Source organism: Lepisma saccharinum, chromosome 6 (genome assembly GCF_977018435.1).
Source record: "Lepisma saccharinum chromosome 6, izLepSacc3.1, whole genome shotgun sequence".
Classification (NCBI taxonomy): Eukaryota; Metazoa; Arthropoda; class Insecta; order Zygentoma; family Lepismatidae; genus Lepisma; species Lepisma saccharinum.
Window position 1 is genome coordinate 38,196,549 of NC_139234.1, and position 8,847 is coordinate 38,205,395.

Below are 8,847 nucleotides of genomic sequence, written 5' to 3' on the forward strand. Positions count from 1 at the left end.
CACGTAAGGTACAAACTTTGCCATTTGACCTTGCGCTGAAGTCAGCTCTCTGTGCCAGTGTTTGCTTGGGGAAATAGGTGGTTATTGGGAGTGAGTGCTTCAGAAGGTTAGTTGACGTACCCGTGTTCGAAGTGAGTGCAGGGTAAAAGTGCAGGTATACCAAGGACGATGGACCGTGTATCTGTGGAAGACAGAATTGAAATGATATTCATGTATGGTGAATGTCGACGGAATGTGGACAATGCTGTCACCGAATATGCCAGACGCTATCCGAACAGAGTGCGTTCGCGGTCGACTTTCGCCAGGGTTGTCAAGCAATTTGCAACAGTATGAAGCGTGTGTCCGCAACAAAGGTGGCGTCGAAGAACTGTCACTGGGGAAAATAATGAAATCGCTGTATTAGCTGCAGTGGCGTATGATCCCCATTCCAGCACGAGTAACATAGCTCGCCAGAGTAAGATGTCCCATGTCAGTGTTTGGAACATACTCAAGAGGCACAAGTTTCACCCGTACCATGTGTCCCTGCACCAGGAAGTTCATGGTGATGATTTCCGTGCACGGATGGTGTTTTGTGAATGGGCACGTGGACAAATACATCGAAATCCGGCATTCTTTCGGAACGTTCTGTTCTCCGACGAAGCAACATTCACAAACCATGGCCAGGTTAACCGGCACAACATGCACTACTGGAGTGCCGACAACCCACACTGGTTGCGTGAAGTTGAACATCAACGCCCGTGGTCAGTGAACGTATGGTGTGGCATCATAGGTGACAAACTCATTGGTCCGTTTTTCATTGACGGTACATTGAATGGGCGAAAGTATCGCAATTTCTTGCAGGACGAACTACCGCTATTGCTGGAGGATCTAAGCCTTGCACAGCGACAGCCCATGTGGTATCAGCATGATGGTTGTCCGGCGCATTATGCTGCCATAGCTCGGGAAGTATTAACGCGCAAGTTCCATCATCGCTGGATCGGACGACGTGGTCCTGCCAATTGGCTGGCTAGATCACCAGACCTTACTGCGCCAGATTTCTTTTTGTGGGGTTTTCTTAAAGGAATGGTGTATCAAACTGTACCCACAATGCGCAACTACATGATGCAACGAATACGAAATGCTTGCACACAAATTGATGCCGCTACACTTTTGCGTTGTGAACAGTCATTTCATGCAAGAATAAATAAATGCATCGACGTTCATGGTCACCATTTCGAGCATTTGCTTGGGTAAGGCATGTACGCCCACGCACCACCCCACCCCCACAGGTGAGAGGAAAAGGGGACTCACGTGAAACAAGCACCCCACAGGTGAGAGGCAAGGGGACTCACTTGAAACAAGCACCCCACAGGTTCGAGGGTAATAGTATTTGCATTCCATCCTTCCCATCTCCTACACTTTTCTGGCATCCCTGAATACGTTTTTGTGTTTCCCTCATCTCCATGCCATCTGCATTAATCCAGCAGATGTATTTCCACTTTGTTCGTTGCATGCTGCCTCTTCCCCCTATCCACTCCGTACTCTTCTTTTGGTACTTCTTCCACTCTTCAATGACACCATCAACAGCAATGAAATTTTCCTCTGCACATGTCATTTTTCGTATTTTCGTGGGGGCCTGTTACCGTTTTTCCATGCACGACATTTACGTGTTTCCAAACATACACATGGCCATATCTTTTTTATTTCGCATGTTGTTGCATCCATGTCAAGCATAATTATTATTTATTTTGACTTCGCGAATCCCAAAATGAAACAAAATTCGGGGGTTCCTATTTGAAAAACACAACGTGCCCCCCCGCCCCCAGGGGGGCCCTGTGCGGGGGCTCATTTGTATGCCATTAACTTTCCCCCCGACAAGGATCATGGTTTGTTTGGACCAAATTTTCCTCACATGCATATCACTCCCGCTATTTTCATATGTCAAGTTAAAATTAACACCCTGTATATATAGATGTATATGCGTAGTTTTACGAACACAAATGTAATCTCCTGTCATTGTGTCCAACCACGCCGTTGTTTTACAAGAAAATGATTTATGATGTTCAATTCTAGTGCGATCCCTATTTTTTCGATTAACTTAGGGGTGAAATGAGTACTAATGGAACCTAACCTAACAGGCCTAACCTAACCTCGTGCGAATGGTTCGTGGGGCTACCCGTGGATGGTTTTTGGGGCTAACGTCAATGGTTTGTGGGGCTACCCGTAGATGGTTTATGGGGCTACCCGTAGATGGTTTTTGGGGCTACCCGTGGATGGATTTTGGCGCTAACAAACAATTTTTCATCAAAATGTACAATTTCCAGACGTGACCCCCGGTTTTTTACAACAGATTCGTGATTAGGAGGCCAAAATTAGTTAGTATACCGAAAATTAACGAAATTGGAGACTTTCTCTATATTGTAAATTCTTACCAATATTTTTGTATGCTTAAATAAGCATGCTTCTAGTTCTATAATGCTGAAATTATACCTGGTTTCAACCTTCTAGAGTTCTCTGAGATTGACTGAACCTACTACGTATATGCCATGAAGAATCTCTGTGTACTGCAATGCCAATGAATCTGACGTCCTTCTACAGGGAGGTTATTGCAGCATGCCACCGCAAGAGCTTCGGCCGCTTGCCGGCCCAGTCATGCAACAGGTGCCGGCAAATTGCGTAACAGATAGCCCGTTACACAAACCGCTTGTTTTGTAATGTTTCCACTTTTCACAATTATAGTTACAATTACAACTTAAATAAGCACGTACCTTGCCGCAAGGATGCTGGAAAAGGTGTCCTCTAAAATACAAATATTTCTGGCACTTTATTTCTGCCCATATCGCTTCTGACAGCAATGACTCATCCAACATAAAGGATTCAATTTTTCATTCTTGTCTTGCCTTCGAATAAACAAAACCGTGACTCTTATTTTGCAGATAACACAAGATTAATCCTTTTGAACACTAGAGTCAGTGGCGTGCCCAAGATTTTCGAGGGGGGAGGTTACGTATACATTATTATGCAAAACGAAAGCGCAGATAAACGAATTATTTAACGTGTCACTTAATTTTAACGTGTGAATATTTTTGAAGTAAAGTAGCGATCATACACTGTGTGCGTTTTTCTTTCTGAGAGCGCCATTTGAAATAAGCACTTTTCCCCTTTTGCTACTATGGGATAAACTGAATATAAAAGGCTATAACTGCTCAACAACTGCATCTTTTTAAGAAATTTAAATTCTAAATGTAAGAATGAACAAAAAGCAACATTTTATGTAAATTCCGACAATTGTGAGTCCAGGGGGAAACGGGGGCCAAATCCCAAAGTTCTATTTTCCCCGTAATTACGCAAAATTTCTGAACGTCGTAATTTCCATATTTTTTTTTTTTCAAAGTTGCGGCAGGAGCATTACATATCCTCATAGAGTAGTCTTTCGTTGTGCTTCCCTCAAAATTTGGTCCATCCAGTGTCTATAGAGCCGACGCTAGAAGCGAAATTCCTCAGATGTCGCAAGAGCGTCAGCGGCTTATCGGAGTAGTGGTAAGCCGCGAGAAGCCTCTCGATACTACGCGAATGCGACAGCTGTCGGCTACCAGTTGTTTAGACGTGTTCACTTCGGTTTGCGTTTATCAGTACTCGTGTTGTTTATACTGTGTTATTGAGTTGGTGTGCTAAAGTGCTAGTGCTTTATCGTGTTATTTGTTATTCATTCATTAGTTATGCCGCCAAACAAATATAGTCTTGAACAAAGAGTTTTTATGTACGATACTTACGTGAAAACGAACTCTTGCAGAAAAGTAGTCAGGCGATTCGCAAGAAAATTTCCTGGCAATCCTGTTCCGGACAGACATACTGTTTACAACCTCGTTAAAAGATTACGAGAGACAGGATCTCTTGAACCTAAGAAACGTGTTTCCAGACGACGTGTTCTTACGGAAGAAAAGCTAGACGAAATTGGTGAACGACTTGAACATACTCCAAAAAAATCCCTCCGTCGGCTTGCTCAGGAAACAGGCATTTCAAAATCCTCAGCACGAAATGCCACTAAATTACTTAGATTAAAACCCTACAAAATTACAGTGGTTCATGAATTGCAACCGCGCGATCACGCGACTAGAGTTCGATTCTGTAACTGGATGCTGGATAATATTGTTGCTGGCAGAGTAAATCCAGAATTAATCATATTTTCAGACGAAGCTTGGTTCGAATTGAATGGCCGAGTTATTTCACAAAACAATCGCTATTGGAGCGCAGAAAAACCTGACCTTGTGCATGAAGTTCCGCTCCATCCTGCAAAAATTGGTGTGTGGTGTGGTTTGAATGCGCACAGAATAATAGGGCCTATTTTTTATGAAGGTACTATCAATGGTGAAAGGTATCGAAGAGACATACTACAACCTTTTTTTGAACAATTAACGGACATTGAATGCCAGCAGTCATTTTTTCAGCAGGACTCTGCTACTGCTCACACTGCTTATGAATCACTTAATTTTATTGCCGAGATTTTTGAGGACAGAATTATCAGTACTGAGTTGTGGCCCTCTCGTAGCCCCGATCTTACTCCTTGTGATTATTATTTATGGGGAACATTAAAAAACAAAGTGTATCAGAATAACCCGCTTACAATAGAGGATTTAAAAGAAAATATAAGAAGAGAAATTGCCAGAATCACACCTGAGGAGCTTATGGATGTTCAGAGGAATTTCATACGCAGATGCCGGAAATGTATTGGTGTTGAAGGAGGTCATTTTCAACATCATTTATAACACAGAAGGTGAGTGATCATCATTATTATTAGTTTTAAATATAATTTTACACTTTCGGTTTGCTTTATGCGCCGCGATGCTGTCTTCCCTTTCTGTCAACCGAGGATAAAGTAGAGATGTCTAAGAAAGATTAGATGTCTGAAATAAGGTTGTAATTGTAACTGTAATTGTGAAAAGTGGAAACATTACAAAACAAGCGGTTTCTGTTACGGACTATCTGTTACGCAATTTGGCGGCACCTGATGCATGACAAGGCCGGTAAGCGACCGACGCTCTCGCGGTGTCTAAGAAAGATTACATGTCAAAAATAAAGTGCCAGAAATATTTGTATTTTAGAGGACACCTTTTCCAGCATCCTTGCGGCAAGGTACGTGCTTATTTAAGTTGTAATTGTAACTATAATTGTGAAAAGTGGAAACATTACAAAACAAGCGGTTTGTGTAACGGGCTATCTGTTACGCAATTTGCCGGCACCTGTTGCATGACTGGGCCGGCAAGCGGCCGAAGCTCTTGCGGTGGCATGCTGCAATACTTGTTTGTAATAGTTGCGACCTGACCTTGATATTCCTGTTCATGGAGAAAGCAAAGTTCATAAGCAAGCCAACTTGATATATGGGGGAATGTCAAACACGCGCAGATCCTATTTGCCAGAGGGGGCCACTCCACAACTTGCACGTTATTGGCTAGAGCTTGTGACGTCACCAAGAGGACACGAGCGGAAGAAAGCTATGCGTAGAATGTAGCAGATGGCCCATGAAACGCTGTGTTTTCATGCATCTTTTGATATTATACACCAAAGCTGTTAATTTAATTTGACAACAAGAGATCAAATACGCGATAGAAGAATACACTTATTCCGAAACAATGCATAGTTTATTTTTCAGACATTATTATGCGTGATATCTTGTCCCTGTAGGCTGTAGTCCACTGCCGGCTTTTCATTCCAGCTAACCTAAGGAAAGTTTTTGTCCGGGCATATTCTGATATAAATTTTTATTGCGAGCAAAGCGAGAAAGAAAACTTTTAGATCCAATTTTTGCAATTGAAAACATCACATGGCGCCAAGACATTCTCTTTTTCACATTTTTTTAAAATTTAGATCATTTGGCGCCCATGGCCGACTCCCGCCGCCCCCTAGCTACGGCTCTGAACTTGACGAGACTGAGAAAAGCAAGCATTGCAAGTGAAACAAGCAAGAACATTTTACGAAATGTATTTTTATTTGTATAAAATTTGAAATAGAAGGGGGCAATTGCCCCTCTGTGCTCCACGCAGGTGCCCTTGGCCATCAATGTTTGCCCCTCCTAGAATTAACTTCCGTCAAAGGTCGGGGGCAATCCCCCTGCCCCCCCCCCCTGTGGTTGCACCACTGAGTAAGTCCGAAATTTGGAGGAACAAATCCTGCTGCAGCAACTTGTTTTTTGAGAAGCGATTGTTACTTTATTCCAGGAGATTTTCTTCTTGCACGTGGCATTCTACCGGCATTCAAGAAAAGGTGTGTATAAGTAAAAAAAATCGACCCATTTATTTCAAGCTTTCGTATACGCTAACGAAACAAGTTCCATTCTGTCCAAGGGCTTCCCCGATGGCGCAGTGGTAGCGTCGTTGCCTTGTAATCTAGGGGTCCCGGGTTCGATACCCGGTGGAGGCACATAGTGGTTCGGATCCCACTATAAACTGTAGGTCCAGTCCCGATTAGCCTTACTGTGCACAAAGTGGACTTAAAACACCAAATCAAATCAATCCATTCTGTCCTCTTAATGACGTCATAACGCGCACAGGATTATGGGGAAAAATCACGGAACCTCGGGAATGGCCTACCTAATAAAGGTACCTTGCCTAACTGCATTCTCAGTTGACTTTTTGAGCCCTCGAGTTGATTGAACATGCCAATACTTTCTTATAAAAAGGCCTTCGCCATCTCTCTGTGTCATCATTCAACATCATCATCGGTAGGTCTTGGATCGCAACACGATATCAGCATATTGCAATACACTACGTTCAAACTATGTCAATTTTCAGCATAAAATTTACGATTTTCGCAGTTGTTTTGCACTGAGAAATACGAAGTCATTAAAATGCTAACTTTACATGTGTTAGCATGTTATTTGATCCATTTATGAGTAAATCAAGGCAACAATGCACGTTTTTTGATATTAGCACGATTGCGAAAAATAAGTCGTCTACCTACACATAAAACATAGCTACATTTGTGGGTTTGGCTTCAGTTACATTCCCCTTGCACAATATGAAAACAAGCAAGAGCCAATCAACAAGAGCTAATGCCAGGCCCGTAGCCAGGCAGGGTCGCCAGGCTCCCCGACACTGCCGTTTGACATTAGGTAAAATTATTTTGTATTCTAATTTGTTTGAGGTGAAGAGTGAAAATGTAGACAGAATAAATTATTTTGTTCCCAACTTCGTTTGTTCATTCTGTTTATGATCAGAAGTCTAAGCAGCGGCAAGTGTTTAGAAGATTCTCTAGACTTTAGAAAGATCCTTCATAGGGAGCCTTCTTCTATATCTGTACCTTCCCTGCCCCTGTTGCAGCCTTTCGTTTGACAGAAATCTGTGACTTTGACGTCATGATCCAAATTCCTTCCACATCTGCGTCAAATGTCAACACCTCGCACGTTTTGGGAACGAATGGGAGTTTTATTGCTTCGGCCGGGGGTGGAATGTACGATAAGCACTATGATTGAAGTGAATATTGTACATTTTAACATGTATGATATAAATATCTGTATCATCAAAAATAGTATGGAGTGGGTACTAAGGGATGGTGTCAGTAGCAGTCATTAACACTTCAAGAGATGTTTTAGAAGATATAGAAAAAAAACTATAGTATTTGTATGATATTTCTACGTTTTATATCTTAAATTAACTTAATGAACCCCGACACACATAATTTACCTTCATTTAATACTGTTAAACTTTTGAAAAATGGACTTGGTTTACAAAGCCCCACTGATAACCCGTGAGCCCCCCTGGAGATCAGTTCTAGCTACGGGCCTGGCTAATGTAATTTTCGAATTCAGTGCTTACAGTCCAGTGTAGTTCACGAGGTGGCCTCTTGGTGTGCCACTTCTTAGTACGGCATGGGCGAACAAGAAGGCCGGTTGACGGATATCTGGTATCGTTTTTGAAGGTATCTGGATGACATTTATCCTGATGGCTGTATGCTGATAGTCAGATGAAGGATAAATAAACATCCGAACTCCTGAAGTATAATATGTTGGTACAGGTAGATGTTGGTGGAAAGCCTCACAACGACGTCAACGTCTCTACCACTGTGAGGGCCTCTTTTTTTTTCAGTTGGAGAGGGACGCAAGGCCTCTTGTACCTTACGGCCTTGCGCCGGAGAACCAACTGCAATCGACTTACAAATCGATTGCATCTGAGTATAACAAGATCCACATTTTAGGAGAATCTTGTAACACATATAATATCTCTTCACTTTGAGTCCGCAAAAACTGCAATAGCTATATATATATGCAGGGGGTGAACAAATTAATACGGCGTGGGACCACCTTTAGCCTTTAGGACAGTTTGGATTCGTCGCGGAATCGAGTCGTACAAGCCCTGAATAGTCTCCAGTACCACTCTTCCAAAAGCACATCAGACAGTTGATGTTACGCATCTTCGGCGTACTTTATCCTCTAAAACCGACCACGGTTGAGGTCCCGTGATGGCGCTGGCCAGGAAAGATGTTGAGGTTCATCTTCATGTTCCGTATACGAAGACTGAACAGCTCTGGCAGTGTGAATAGGCGCATTATCATAGTAAAAGATTGCATCCTTGTTGGGGAACAAGAGCTAGGATGCACCTGGTCGCCTATAATGTCCACGTAGTTACTGGCCGTAATTTTACTTTGCAGAGGAATGATGGGGCCAACAGAATACCAGGAGATCGCCTTCCAAACCATCACAGATCCGTCTCCATGTCTGACAGTAGGGCGCAGGTAGTCCGGAAGTACGCCTCTTTAGACTTACGCCGCACTACATACACCCTGTTGTCGGAAGCAACTAGAAAGATAACTCATATGACCATGTTACCTTTTCCCAGTCACTACAGGTCCATTTTTCGTGCTCATTGCACCACA